Genomic DNA, 16,635 nt, shown 5'->3' on the forward strand with positions numbered 1-16,635 from the left:
TCTGCTGCATATATACATACATACATACATACAGACACGCATACTGCTCTGCTGCATATATACATACATACATACAGACACGCATACTGGTCTGCTGCATATATACATACATACATACATACACGCATACTGGTCTGCTGCATATATACATACATACATACACGCATACTGCTCTGCTGCATATATACATACATACATACAGACACGCATACTGCTCTGCTGCATATATACATACATACAGACACGCATACTGCTCTGCTGCATATATACATACATACATACATACACGCATACTGCTCTGCTGCATATATACATACATACATACACGCATACTGCTCTGCTGCATACATACATACATACATACAGACACGCATACTGGTCTGCTGCATATATACATACATACATACACGCATACTGCTCTGCTGCATATATACATACATACATACATACACGCATACTGGTCTGCTGCATATATACATACATACATACAGACACGCATACTGCTCTGCTGCATATATACATACATACATACAGACACGCATACTGGTCTGCTGCATATATACATACATACATACATACACGCATACTGGTCTGCTGCATATATACATACATACAGACACGCATACTGCTCTGCTGCATATATACATACATACATACAGACACGCATACTGCTCTGCTGCATATATACATACATACATACAGACACGCATACTGGTCTGCTGCATATATACATACATACATACAGACACGCATACTGGTCTGCTGCATATATACATACATACAGACACGCATACTGCTCTGCTGCATATATACATACATACATACAGACACGCATACTGCTCTGCTGCATATATACATACATACAGACACGCATACTGCTCTGCTGCATATATACATACATACAGACACGCATACTGCTCTGCTGCATATATACATACATACAGACAGACACGCATACTGGTCTGCTGCATATATACATACATACAGACACGCATACTGGTCTGCTGCATATATACATACATACACGCATACTGGTCTGCTGCATATATACATACATACATACATACTGGTCTGCTGCATATATACATACATACATACATACATACATGCATACTGCTCTGCTGCATATATACATACATACAGACAGACACGCATACTGCTCTGCTGCATATATACATACATACATACATACACGCATACTGCTCTGCTGCATATATACATACTGTGAGGTAGCACGGTCGGCTGCGCAGCAGAAGACACGGGATCCAGGCATTAAGGTTCACAGCACACGGTTTTAATGTCCAAACAAAAGTCCATAACACAATACATGTGCCTCTCCAGCAGAAAACTCAGGGAGTTCTGTTCACTCCCTCACACCCGGCACACCTGCCCTTGTTCCTGATTCTATTTAACCCTTCCTTCAGCCTGTAGGGAAACAGCATTAACCCTAGAGTGGATTTACTTTCTATCATGGAGTGAGCACAACCGGGGCGAGACATACCGGCCGTCATAGATAACCCCGGTCACAGTCTCACATACCCCCCCCCTCAGTTCAAGCGTGCGGGGTTGAACTCCCGCCATCAAACACGGGCCGCGGGACAAGGCATCGGCGTTGCCCTGCAACCTACCGGCCCGGTGTTCAACCGTAAACCGGAAGTTTTGCAGAGAAAGGAACCACCGGGTAACCCGGGCATTCCGTTCCTTGGCGGACCTCATCCAGACCAGTGGTGAGTGATCCGTCACCAAGCGAAACTGCCGTCCCAGCAGGTAATAGCGTAGGGACTCCAAGGCCCACTTGATCGCCAGGCACTCCTTCTCCACTACGCTATAATTCCGCTCGGGAGGGGTGAGCTTCCTACTTAAGAAGGTGACGGGGTGTTCCTCCCCCTGAACCACCTGAGACAGCACTGCCCCCAGGCCGATCTCCGAGGCGTCAGTCTGTACTATGAACTCCTTCCGGAAATCAGGGTTGACCAGAACGGGCTGTCCGCACAGGACCTCCTTCAGGGCCCGGAAGGAGTCCTCGGCCTGCGGAGTCCAGCGCACCATGACGGACTTCTTGCCTTTGAGAAGGTCCGTCAAGGGGGCTGATAGTCCCGCAAAATCCTTTACAAACCTCCTGTAGTACCCCACGATACCCAGGAAGGCCCTAACCTGCTTCGTGGTCAGGGGTCTAGGCCACTTCTGGATCGCCTCAACCTTGTTAATTTGGGGCTTAATCACTCCTTGGCCTATCACGTAGCCCAAGTAGCGGGCTTCCGTGAGTCCCAATGCACATTTCTTGGGATTGGCTGTCAATCCGGCTGTTCGAAGCGCGGCCACCACCGCTTGTACCTGTTCCAAGTGGGTCTGCCAATCGGAGCTGTAAATAATGATGTCATCCAGGTACGCTGATGCATACGCCTGGTGGGGTTCCAGCACTAAGTCCATCAACCTCTGGAACGTGGCCGGAGCGCCATGTAACCCAAAAGGCAAGACAACATAGTGGAAGAGACCCTCCGGCGTAACAAAAGCGGTTTTCTCCTTGGCGGACTCCGTTAGTGGCACCTGCCAGTACCCTTTGGTCAGGTCGAGCGTGGTAAAATATCGCGCCTGTCCCAGCCTATCAATCAGCTCATCCACCCGGGGCATGGGGTAGAGATCGAACTTGGATATTTCGTTCAATCTCCTAAAGTCATTGCAGAACCTTAAGGAGCCATCGGGTTTTGGTATTAGGACAATCGGACTAGCCCATTCACTCCGGGATTTTTCGATGACCCCCAGGCGTAACATTGTCTTTACTTCCTCCGATATGGCTTGTCGTCGAGCCTCCGGTACCCGGTATGACTTCAGGCGTACCTTCAGGTGGGGCTCGGTGACAATATCATGTCGTATCAGACTGGTCCTACCGGGCAGCTCGGAGAAGACATCGGGGTTCTGCTGAACCAACCGTCTGGCCTCTCGCCTCTGTTGCTTGGTGAGGGCTTCTCCAATCCTTACTTCTGGTTCGTCCTCTCCGGAGGTCGCTGGAGCCGGATGTGAACGACCCGAAGAGGAGGGAGGTGGGGAAAAAACAGCCATCAGGCTTTCCCGTTCCTGCCAAGGTTTTAATAGGTTGACATGGTATATTTGTTCAGGTTTCCGCCTACCGGGCTGCAATACTTTATAGTTAACCACCCCTACTCTTTCCTTTATCTCGTAGGGGCCTTGCCACTGAGCCAGGAATTTGCTCTCCGCCGTGGGGATCAATACCAACACCCGATCCCCGGGTTTAAAGGTCCGCACGGTGGCTTGTCTATTGTAGCGGCCGCTTTGCGCGGCCTGAGCCTCCTCTAAATGCTCCTTCACAATTGGCATGACCGCGCTTATGCGGTTCTGCATACCCAAAATGTGTTCAATCACACTTTTATGGGGGGTGGGCTCTTGTTCCCATGTTTCCTTTGCCAGGTCCAACAATCCCCGGGGATGTCGCCCGTATAACAATTCAAAAGGCGAAAACCCCGTGGATGCCTGTGGCACCTCTTGTATGGCAAACATCAAATAGGGAAGCATCATATCCCAGTCTTTCCCGTCTTTTGAAATCACCCTTCTTAGCATGGTTTTCAGGGTTTTATTGAAACGCTCGACTAAACCGTCCGTTTGAGGATGATACACAGACGTACGCAACTGCTTGATCTGGAGTAGCCGGCATAGCTCTTTGGTCACTTTAGACATGAATGGGGTCCCCTGATCCGTAAGGATCTCCTTGGGCAATCCCACCCGGCAGAACACAGCAAACAACTCCTGAGCTATAAGCTTTGCTGCAGTATGTCTGAGAGGTATCGCCTCGGGATACCGGGTGGCATAGTCAACGATCACTAGGATGTGTTGGTGCCCTCGAGCGGACTTTACGAGGGGCCCCACCAGATCCATCCCTATCCGTTCAAAAGGGACTTCTATAATGGGTAACGGTACCAACGGACTGCGAAAATGGGTCAGGGGTGCAGTAAGCTGACACTCCGGGCAGGTTTCGCAGAACCGTTTTACCTCCCCAAAGACCCCGGGCCAATAGAACCTTTGCAATATTCGCTCCTGCGTTTTCTTGACCCCTAGGTGGCCACTCATCAGGTGTTTATGAGCCAAGTCGAGGACCCGCCGGCGATGCGGCTGGGGCACCACCAACTGTTCTACCCCTACGCCCCGTATTTCATCTACCCGGTAGAGTAAATCCTGCTTAAGAGCGAAATGGGGGTACCTTACCTGGGCACCGGGCAGCTGTGCCACCCCGTCAACTACTGTCACCCGACTCCGGGCATGTATTAACGTAGGGTCCTGGAGTTGGGCTGTCCCAAAAGTATCCGGGGACGCCTCCAACTCCGGGATGGGCTCGACCGTCTCAGCCTCTCCTGCCAATACCTCTAGGGGCGACCTATCGGGTTCACACTCTGTCCCTATCATGGTGACCCCTACGGCAGGTGTCCCGGATTCAGGATTGTAGGGCTCAGGTCCCGGACCGACCAATATCTGAGGGGACTTAGGGGGTCCCCTCCATAAAGTCCAAAAATAGGGCAGATCCCTTCCTAGGATCACGTCATAAGGAAGAGTGTTAAGAAGTCCCACCTCATGTTGCACCTGACCGCAAGGTGCTGTGATGGTGACAATCCCCGTGGGATAGTCGCGGCGGTCCCCATGTATGCAAACCACCCCCACGGTGCGTCCTGTGGCCTTTACTTTAGCTCTCAAGGTGGATCGCACAAGGGTCACTAAGCTTCCGGAATCCAACAATCCTGTAACCGGACATCCATTCACCTGTATTTGGCACAAGTGGGGCTCCGTCTCTGGGGAGACCAGGTCAGCGGTACACACCACCTGAGCATACATTGAACCCCGCCGGGTAACCCCACAATCCATGGGCTCCGTGGTGAGTGGACACTGGGCTTCCATATGTCCCACCCGCTGGCACCGCCAACATCTAATGGGGACGGAAACCCCCTTGACGGGTTGTCGTTTAGGGTACAGAACCTTCCGGACCTCAGGAATGGCGGCCGCGGCCTCAGACGGGACGGTAGGGGACTCCTGTACCGTTGTCAGCGGTGGGTCCTTGGCCCTAGGCTTGGAGGGGCCGGACCGACGGGCGGTACGCAAAGTCTCAGTGTCCCGTATCAAGTCCTGCGTAGCCACATGCCGCTCTACCAGGGACACTAATTGGTCCAGGGTACTCGGGTCACCCTGTCCGACCCACCGTTGAACGGTGACGGGTAAAGTGCGCACAAAACGATCCACTACTACCCTTTCCACCATTTGCGCCGGGCTCAGAGTGTCAGGCTGCAACCACTTTTTTACAAGATGCAACAAGTCATAGGCCTGGGAGCGTACGGCTTTGGCTTCCTCATAGAACCACTGATTTACCCGCTGAGCCCGTACATAGGTATTCACCCCCAACCGAGCCAGTATTTCGGCTTTCAGGGTCACATAGTCAATGGCGTCCTCGGCACAGAGGTCCAGGTACGCTTTTTGGGGTTCCCCCGTCAGATAGGGCGACAATACCTCAGCCCACTGCGGGGTCGGCAGCTTTTCCCGCTCGGCCACCCGCTCAAACACCGCCAGGAATGCTTCCACATCATCACCCGGGGTCATCTTTTGCAACGCTTGTCTCACCGCTTTCCGGACGCTGCCATCGTCACCCGGTCCCGGGGTTGTTGCTGCCGGTCCGGCACGGATCGACTTGGCCAGGAGAACCATCTGTTCTTGGTGCCTTTTTTCCTGCAATTGCAAGGCTTGCTGCTGACGTGCATTGGCCTGCTCCATCTGTTCTTGGTGCCTTTTGTCCTGCACTTGCAAGGATTGCTGCTGACGTGCATTGGCCTGATCCATCTGTTCTTGGAGTTTTTTTTTCCTGCACTTGCAAGGATTGGAGCAGGTGTGCATTGGTCTGTTGCTGCTGTGCATTAGCCTGAGCCAAATGCTTTAGTATGTCCTCCATGGCGTCGCCGGGTTTGGGCTGTAGTATAGCCGCTCGAATCCAGGACATGCGCAGCTGGGTCACCAGGGATGGATTCTACACCTCACCGGCTGTCATGCCCGCCGATTCTCCACCATATGTGAGGTAGCACGGTCGGCTGCGCAGCAGAAGACACGGGATCCAGGCATTAAGGTTCACAGCACACGGTTTTAATGTCCAAACAAAAGTCCATAACACAATACATGTGCCTCTCCAGCAGAAAACTCAGGGAGTTCTGTTCACTCCCTCACACCCGGCACACCTGCCCTTGTTCCTGATTCTATTTAACCCTTCCTTCAGCCTGTAGGGAAACAGCATTAACCCTAGAGTGGATTTACTTTCTATCATGGAGTGAGCACAACCGGGGCGAGACATACCGGCCGTCATAGATAACCCCGGTCACAGTCTCACAATACATACAGACAGACACGCATACTGCTCTGCTGCATATATACATACATACATACATACACGCATACTGCTCTGCTGCATATATACATACATACATACATACACGCATACTGCTCTGCTGCATATATACATACATACAGACAGACACGCATACTGCTCTGCTGCATATATACATACATACATACACGCATACTGCTCTGCTGCATATATACATACATACAGACACGCATACTGCTCTGCTGCATATATACATATATACATACATACACGCATACTGCTCTGCTGCATATATACATACATACAGACACGCATACTGCTCTGCTGCATATATACATATATACATACATACACGCATACTGCTCTGCTGCATATATACATACATACAGACACGCATACTGCTCTGCTGCATATATACATATATACATACATACATGCATACTGCTCTGCTGCATATATACATACATACACGCATACTGCTCTGCTGCATATATACATACAGACAGACACGCATACTGCTCTGCTGCATATATACATACATACACGCATACTGCTCTGCTGCATATATACATACATACAGACACGCATACTGCTCTGCTGCATATATACATACATACAGACACGCATACTGCTCTGCTGCATACATACATACATACATACATACACGCATACTGCTCTGCTGCATATATACATACATACAGACAGACACGCCTACTGCTCTGCTGCATATATACATACATACATACATACATACACGCATACTGCTCTGCTGCATATATACATACATACATACAGACACGCATACTGCTCTGCTGCATATATACATACATACAGACACGCATACTGCTCTGCTGCATATATACATACATACATACAGACACGCATACTGCTCTGCTGCATATATACATACATACATACAGACACGCATACTGCTCTGCTGCATATATACATACATACATACATACAGACACGCATACTGCTCTGCTGCATATATACATACATACATACAGACACGCATACTGCTCTGCTGCATATATACATACATACATACAGACACGCATACTGCTCTGCTGCATATATACATACATACAAACACACACCTTGCTCTGCGGGGCCCACACACGCACGGGGGGACAGGGAGGGGCGGGGAGGGAGTGATGTCCCACATACTGATCAGGTCACGGTGCAGATGGGGCCCACACAGCGCCAGAGGGAAGCGATGTGCTGGGGGTCGCTGGCTGGCACTGTGACTCCTTCATCTGTGCGACCGAGCAGGACGCCGGGCGGTAGCTCCGCCCACAGATGATGCTCAATGCAGAACACAGTGAACGCTGTGGTCTGCGGGCCTTAAAGGGCCGGCAGGCACAGTTTCCACTGCCAAGGACTGCTGTCCCCGGAACTCAGCCCGGGGGAAGCAGAACTGACGAGGCCGAGTGGGCCCCCCCCAGCTCTCCAGGGCCCCGGCATTTGCCCGGGTATGCCGCGTGCTGATGCCGGCCCTGCAGGTAGGTACTGGGACACAGGATTGGATTTAGGAACAGATTCAGGAACACAGGAAAGTACCAACATACTCGAATGGATTTAGGAACTCAGGATGGTACCAGTAACTCAAGCTTATATCTGGACACAGGAACAGATTCAGTAACTCGGGCTGCTAGTGGGACACAGGAATGGAATCAGGAATAGATTCAGGAAAACATACAGGTAACGGGACAGAGGATTGGAATCAGGAACTCAGGCTGGTACAGGGACACGGGACTGGATTTAGAAACTCAGGTTGGTATCGGGAACTCAGGCTTATCTCGAGACACAGGAACAGATTCAGAAACTTAAGGGTACTTTACACGCTGCGATATCGGTACCGATATTGCTAGCGAGCGTACCCGCCCCCGTCGGTTGTGCATCACGGGCAAATCGCTGCCTGTGGCGCACAACATCGCTTACCCCCGTCACACGGACTTACCTTCCCTGCGACGTCGCTCTGGCCGGTGATCCACCTCCTTTCTAAGGGGGCGGTTCGTGCGGCGTCACAACGACGTCACACGGCAGGCGTCCAATAGAAGCGGAGGGGCAGAGATGAGCGGGATGTAACATCCCGCCCACCTCCTCCTTCCTCATTGCCGGTGGACACAGGTAAGGAGATGTTCGTCGTTCCTGCGGTGTCACACATGGCGATGTGTGCTGCCGCAGGAACAACGAACAACTTTGTACCTACACTAGCAACGATATTAAGGAAATGAGCGACGTGTCAACAAGCAACGATTTTTCACGTTTTTGCGCTCGTTGATCATCGCTCATTGGTGTCACACGCTGCGATGTTGCTAACGGCGCCAGATGTGCGTCAATACTAACGTGACCCCGACGATATATTGTTAGCGACGTCACAGCGTGTAAAGCACTCTTAAGGCTGGTACTGGGACACTGGAACAGATTCAGGCACTCGGATAAGTTTGGGTTCAGGATCAGGACAGGTTCAGGCATAGAGGCGATTACCAACAGGCTCCAGAGACCAGGGAATGAGCTTGTAGCTACAAGGCACACTGGCTACAGGAGACAAACATTGCACAGGTACCTTTCAATAGAGGAAGGTGCCTTAAATACCTGGTACCTCCCAGCGATAGGCTGGAGACACTTCAGGAGTAAGCACACTGCCCCTTTAATAAGAGGAGAGTACTCACACGCTCTACGCATGCAGACAGGAGACCCATGTGACGTGCACAGAAGCAGGAGGAGCAACCGGGGCGGCCAGGACGGTGAGTACGTCGGCGTCTATGCTGGTTAGTGCAGGAATGCAGGCGTTACACTAGGCTTTTCTGTATTTCGGATGAGACATGCCCATTCAAGTCTACTGGTGCCCAAAAAAAGTCGTATCCCATACGAATTGCCATTTTTGACATAGGAAACTTAACTTGACCATGTACATTATAAATTGTCTATGTAAAAAATATGCATGTCATACAAATATAAAGTAAAGGATACATGGATGGCAAAAAAAATCGTCTAAGATTTTTGGATGAGAATCAAACAATTTTTCATACGCTCATCTGAACCCGGACCTTAGGCTACACTCAAATGGGCGCTGTTATTTCTGGTTTCTGTTCCATGATAGCAACAGAACACAGAAAATGGGTGCCATACCTATCTCAGGTGGACACCAACTGCAACTATTGAACCCCAACGACTTTTTGGTGACTAATGGATTCCGTCACTGTGTCCGTCAGCATTTTGAGATTTTTTTTTTATATATACTTTCAATTGTTGGACAACCTTTTTAAGTAGATAAAATAAACACAAGTTTAAAGGGTTTATCCAGGACTTAAGTTATGATAACTATTTTTGGGATAATTCATCAATACCAGATAAGTTATTTATGTACTGATTTAGAGCACAGAAAACACTCGGATTTACTTCTCTGGGGGTTTTCTTGGTTTTCTTTCACCAACATAGCCTGTGTTCATAAATTTATGGCAATGTTTGAAAGGAGGAATAGGCAGAGAAAGCCTTCCTCCAGCTATAGACACCTAATAGCAATTCTCTGTTTAAATAATGCACTTTTCTAATGTCTAAAGAGCATATTGAACTTATTGAAGTGAAACTCATTTTTCAATATTTTTTTATGTATTGTAGACTTTCAAAGACCCTGAGCTCATGGAGTAGTTCCCACCATCAGTGCATGGACACATAGGTCCGATTCATCAAAGTGCTTAAGCCAGAAAAACGGAGTAAAACACAGTAAAAATTTGGAGAAATTTTGAAACTTTTGGGGGGGCTTACGCCAGTTTTGGGCAGCTCTCGTAAACCTGACGGACCTGGGAATGATCTTGGGCGAAACAGAGTGTGACAATACCCACCTCAAAAATTCATGAAAAGTGGTGGCATTTCTTATGGCATAATTGTTACTCCAGTCCTTCATTGGAGTAACATTTCTGGTGAGGCGCACAGGGAGGCATGCTACAGAGGGCATAAGCCAAATTCATGCCAAGTAGCAGCATGCAGCTCTTAATGAATTTGGAACATCAAATTCCTACTGGCCCATCATTATTACTGGTATAAGTAATGCCACTCTTAATAAATTGGAAGCATAGTCTGTAAGGGGTATAGGGCTATTGCCATAGTATCTGATTCAAGGCCCGGAACTACAGGGAGTACTGGGACTCTGGCCAAAAAACTTAAAAGTGTGTGTATGTATGCAGAGATGTGTGCGCAGCAGAGATGTGTGCGCAGCAGAGATGTGTGCGCAGCAGAGATGTGTGCGCAGCAGAGATGTGTGCGCAGCAGAGATGTGTGCGCAGCAGAGATGTGTGCATACGTTCTTTTCGCTCAGCTGATCTGTGTGCAGTAAAACACAGACAAAAGAGGGCCCCTGTGCAAGAACTAGAGTGCCTTGCGAAAGTATTCGGCCCGCTTGAATTTTTCAACCTTTCCCCACATTTCAGGCTTCAAACATACAGATAAAAATGTTAATGTTCTGGTGAAGAATCAACAACAAGTGGGACACAATTGTGAAGTTGAACGATACTAATTGCTTATTTTAAACGTTTTAAAAAAATAAATAACTGAAAATTGGGTCGTGCAATATTATTCGATTCCTTTAAGTTAATACTTTGTAGCGCCACCTTTTGCTGCGATTACAGCTGCAGTCGCTTGGGGTTTGTCTCTATCAGTTTTGCACATCGAGAGACTGAAATTCTTGCCATTCTTCCTTTGCAAACAGCTGGAGCTGAGTGAGGTTGGATGGAGGCGTTTGTGAACAGCAGTTTTCAGCTCTTTCCACAGATTCTCGATTGGGTTCAGGTCTGGACTGTGACTTGGCCATTGTAACGCGTGGATATGTTTTTTTGTGAACCATTCCATTGTAGATTTTGCTTTATGTTTGGGATAATTGCCTTGTTGAAGACAAATCTCCGTCCCAGTCTCAAGTCTTTTGCAGACTCCAACAGGTTTTCTTCAAGAATGATCCTGTATTTGGCTCCATCCACCTTCGTATGGATTTTAACCATCTTCCCTGTGCCTGCTGAAGAAAAGCAGGCCAAAACTATGATGCTGCCACCACCATGTTTGACAGTGGGGATGGTGTGTTCAGGGTGATTAGCTGTGTTGCTTTTACGCTAAAAATATCGTTTGACATTGTGCTCAAATAGTTTAGATTTTGGTTTCATCTGACCAGAGCACCTTCTTCCACATGTTTGGTGTCTCCCAGGTGGCTTGTGGCAAACTTTAAACAACACTTTTTATGGATATCTTTGAGAAATGGCTTTTTCTTTGCCACTCTTCCATAAAGGCCAGATTTGTGCAGTGTACGACTGATTGTTGTCCTATAGACAGACTCTCCCACCTCAGCTGTAGATCTCTGCAGTTCATCCAGAGTGATCATGGGCCTCTTGGCTGCATCTCTGATCAGTCTTCTCCTTGTTTGAGATGAAAGTTTGGATGGACGGCCGGGTCTTGGTAGATTTGCAGCGGTATGATACTCCTTCCATTTCAGTATGATCGCTTGCACAGGGCTTCTTGAGATGTTTAAAGTTTTGGAAATCTTTTTGTAACCAAATCTGGCTTTAAACTTCTCCACAACAGTATCACGGACCTGCCTGTTGTGTTCCTTGCTCTTCATGATGCTCTCTTCGCTTTAAACAGAACCCTGAGACTATCACAGAGAAGGTGCATTTATACGGAGACTAGATTACACACAGGGGATTATAGTTATCATCATCAGTCATTTAGGACAACATTGGATCATTCAGAGATCCTCAATGAACTTCTGGAGTGAGTTTGCCGCACTGAAAGTAAAGGGGATGAATAATATTGCACGCCCCAATTTTCAGTTATTTTTTTAAAAAAGTGTAAAATAAGCAATACATTTCATTCAACTTCACAATTGTGTCCCACTTGTTGATTCTTCACCATAACATTAAAATTTTTATCTTTATGTTTGAAGCCTGAAATGTGGGAAAAGGTTGAAAAATCAAGGGAGCCGAATACTTTTGCAAGGCACTGTATCTAATGGTTCTTTGTAGTCCAATAGCTCCTCATGTTTCAGAATTCCTCCTGCTTTGGAGGTGGTAGAGGCCCCCTTACCTCTTGGACCCCTGTGCGGCTGCACAGGTTGGATCAATAATATATCCACCTGGCTGTGTGCGTGCATGTATGTGTTGTGTGTATGCAGGATTGTCTGTGAACATAATGTGGAACCTACAGAGCCGTCCTACTGTTAACTACTGTGTTTTCCTGAACAAAAAAAAAAGCCCTAAGGCTACTTTCACACTTGCGTTCAGCGGAGTCCGTCACTATGGAGAATAGCGCAGTCCGTTAACGCACTGCGCTATTCTCAATAGACTTATATGGACGACGCACTGTAACGTAAGTGTCAGCGTTGCATCCGCTGGACGACGCAGCGTCGTTATTTTGACGCTGCGCCGGGCGGGAGGAACGCAGCATGTAACTTTTTTTGAGCTGCGCAATCCGTTGGATTTCACTACGCATGCCCTCTCTGGCTCCCTGCACCCGTAACCAAGGTAAATATCGGGTAACCAAGCAAAGTGCTTTGCCGATATTTACCCTCGCTACGTGTGCAGGGAGCCCGACACTTCCCCGCTTGGCTCCGCCCCCTCCCGCACTCCACTCCGCATGTATGTACGTACAGACACACACACACACACACACACACACACCTGTCCTCAGCGCCATGGCTCCGCTCGGCTCCACCCACTCCTCACTCCATTCCCCGCACACATTCTCGGAGGCCGAGCGATCAGCTGATCACCCAGCAGCCGGCTACGGGGAGCGATCAGCTGATCACCCGGCGGCTGGCTACTGGGAGCGATCAGCTGATCACCCAGCAGCCGGCTACGGGGAGCGATCAGCTGATCACCCGGCGGCCGGCTACGGGGAGCGATCAGTTGATCACCCGGCGGCCGGCTACTGGGAGCGACCAGCTGATTGTTCACAATAGTCTGCCGCCGGTAAACTGTAAAAAAAAATAAAAAAAAAATAAAAACGGATTCCGTTGTTTTGCAGCATCCGTTGTGCCACTATATGCAACACATCCGTTGCATCCGTCACACAACGCAATGCAACGGATACCGTTCAACGCAAGTGTGAAACTAGCCTAACCCGTATATAAGCCCTAGCATGAATGTTCAGCTTTTTCGGAGTATGCTTAAAATATAAGCCCTACCTTGAAAACAAGGCCTAGTTACGGTTCAATAATTAAATGTCCATGCAGCTAAAAATGTAAAAGAATATAGCTGGACACTTCATTAACGAAAACAGACACCCCCAAAAGAGAGAAGACAGAAACAAAAGAAAGCAGACATCTTCCCCCCCCTTAAAAAAAAAAAAAAAAAAAAATCACACTAACCGTGCTCCAAACGGTTACAGCTGCCAGGTGCTGACAACTCTCCCACAGAGATCTGCACCCCGTCAGGTCCGCTCACACACACACATCGGGTCCAGGATCCCGCCGCTCTCACACACAGATCTGATTGCAGTAACATCACACGCACACACATCCAGTGACACCATGCTGCTTCTGGCCAGCAGAGGGTCCTGGGACGCTGTGGAACGTATCGAGGACCTGCTCTGCTGGAAGGACCGATGTGGAACGTGTGAGGACCAGCTGGAACGCAGGAGGACCTGGGAGTGACATAGATGTCAGGGGTCTGGTAAGTGGATTTCTCATTTCGAGTGTCTGCCTTCTTTTGGGGGTAAACTTACCCCCAACCCGTGTTTATCCAAGAATAATATCTACCCTGAAAATAAGCCCTAGCACATTTTTCAGGGCAAAAAATAATATAAGACAGTGTATTATTTTTGGAGAAACACAGTATTACCTTCCTAGTCTACCTTAGAGTATGACAATTAGTGGTATTGACTTATTTACAATATCAGGGAAATTTTAAGTAGCAGAAACGTTTTTCCTTATTTTCTGACATTTAAATGTAGAATACGTCTTAGGCCTAAGCCACACGGCATGAAAATTGGTGCGAGTGGAGTGTGATAAAACATCGCACTCCACTCGGACCAATATTGGCCTGTGTGTCAGCACCCATGAGCGATTATTGTCTCAGCCCTAATCGGACCGAGAAAAAAATTGCAGCATGCTGCGGGTGCAATGCGAGACTCTTTCTCTCACACCCATTCAAGTGTATGGGGCGAGGGAAAAAAAAAAAAAATCGCACTGCACTCGCGGTAGTGCGAGAATGGCAATAGCCGACTACGGAGGAGAGAGGGAGAAAAATCCCTCCCGCCCCTGCTCAGAGCCGGCCCGTCCCCTGCAGCTGAAGTCTGCTCGCACGATCGGACCAGTCACAGGGACACTTGCATGACACTCTGCTCTGCTGTACTGCCAGCATGAGCCGAGGTGTCATGCGAGGGGATCGCAGTAGATCTCCGTGTGGCCCCAGCCTTACAGTATTGTACGTTCTAGTCTCAAATATATAGTATAGGCCCCTCCCAGGGGTGTAACTATAATAGGTGCAGGGGTTGTAATCACACCAGAGCCCTGGAGATGGACAGGGGGGGGGGGGGGTGCTAAATAACCCCTCACTCTAGATGAAGGACAATTACTATTAAAGATTTGTGTTTGTTGGGACCCTAATGGAGATTTTACACTGGGGCCTGCAATCTTCAAGCTATGCCGCTGGCCCCTCTTAGGCTATGTGCGCACGTGTGCGTAATTCATGCAGTTACGCTGCGCTTTGTAGCGCAGCGTAACTGCATGCATCCTGCGTCCCCTGCACAATCTATGGAGATTGTGCAGGGGCCGTGCGCACGTGGCATATTAGAACGCAGCGCTTCGGCTGCTGCCCGAATCGCTGCGTTCTAAGAAGTGACGTCACCTCCGTGCGCTTTGCCGGCAGCCCCTGCTCTGTCTATGGCAGGAGCTGCAGGCAGAGCGCACGTTCTCGCCGGCACCATGCGCTTCAGAACGCAGCTTTTCAGCTGCGCTCTGAAGCGCACCTTTTCGGTGCGGTGCAGAGCGCACATGTGCGCACATAGCCTTACTCTGCAAGTGGTGGGACATTACATGGTGTGGGGAAGTGGTGCCATTCCAAACTTTAATGTGGCCCCCTCCCATACCCTAATACAGGTCTAAGGGCTTTTACGATTGGTAATGATCTCCGGACCCAAACACCTGCCTACAGAGGTTTTATTAAACTGCACAATATATAAAAAAATATTATAAAGGTTAATATATATTGTAGCTGGAAGTGTGTGTTTTCACACTTAGCAACATTTATATATAAATAGTAACAAACCAACCTGTAGCAATCAGGTCAGAAAAGTAGGGCTATGTTCACATGGCGTTTTTTTCCCAGTTTTATGCAAATCCATGCTAATAAAAACCTGCCTTTAACAGTACTAACAAAACCAATGACATTGCAGACATCTCATGCGCACACACATTTTCTCTTTGTTGTCCCCTGACTGAAATGGCAACCTGCTGCGTTTTTGAAAGAAGCAACATGTCAATTCTTTCGGAGTTTTTGTTTTTTTCACCGTTGAAAACAATCAGTGGAAAAAACGCAGCTGCATGTTTTGCTATGTTTTTGCATAAGTTAAACTACCTTTATTTAAACGTACTGTAGACAAACGACACACTTAAAACGCTGCAAAAAAAGCAGCTTATATACGGATAACAAGGCTATGTTCACACAGGGCTTTTTTGGTACTTGTTTTTCCTGATCTTGTGGCAGGAAATCTCTTTTGAGTCATCTGCAATGTGCAGGATTCCGTCGTTTTTATAATGGAAGCCTATAGGAGTGGAATCCGTTGGAATGTGTCACTGGATGGATTCCTGTGACGGATCCATCATTTACCAACTGAGCATGCTCAGATGAGTAAATTCCGGGGAAAAAAAAGCAACGGATCAGTTTGTTGTTTTTTTGCAGCATCAGTTGCATCAGTTGTGGCACTATCTGCAACGCATCCGTTGCATCAGTCACACAACGGATTGCAACTGATGCAAAACGACGCAAGTGTGAAAGCAGCCTCGATTCCCCTTTCACACATCAGTTTTTTGCCATCAGTCACAATCCGTCGAATTTTGGAAAAAAATGGATCCGGCGACTGATGCCGCTGGATCCGTTTTTTTCTCATAGACTTGTATTAGCGATGGATGGCCTCACGTTTCATCCGTCGAAAATGGTTTGTCCGTTGGATGGAGACAGCGGAAAAAGTAACTTTTTTTGTCTATGTCGAAAAAACGGACAGCGACGGATCTGACGCCATCTGTCGTTTGGTAGAATGGAAGCCTATGGTCGCAGGAT

The sequence above is a fragment of the Anomaloglossus baeobatrachus genome, chromosome 12 (assembly GCF_048569485.1).
Source record: "Anomaloglossus baeobatrachus isolate aAnoBae1 chromosome 12, aAnoBae1.hap1, whole genome shotgun sequence".
Classification (NCBI taxonomy): domain Eukaryota; kingdom Metazoa; phylum Chordata; class Amphibia; order Anura; family Aromobatidae; genus Anomaloglossus; species Anomaloglossus baeobatrachus.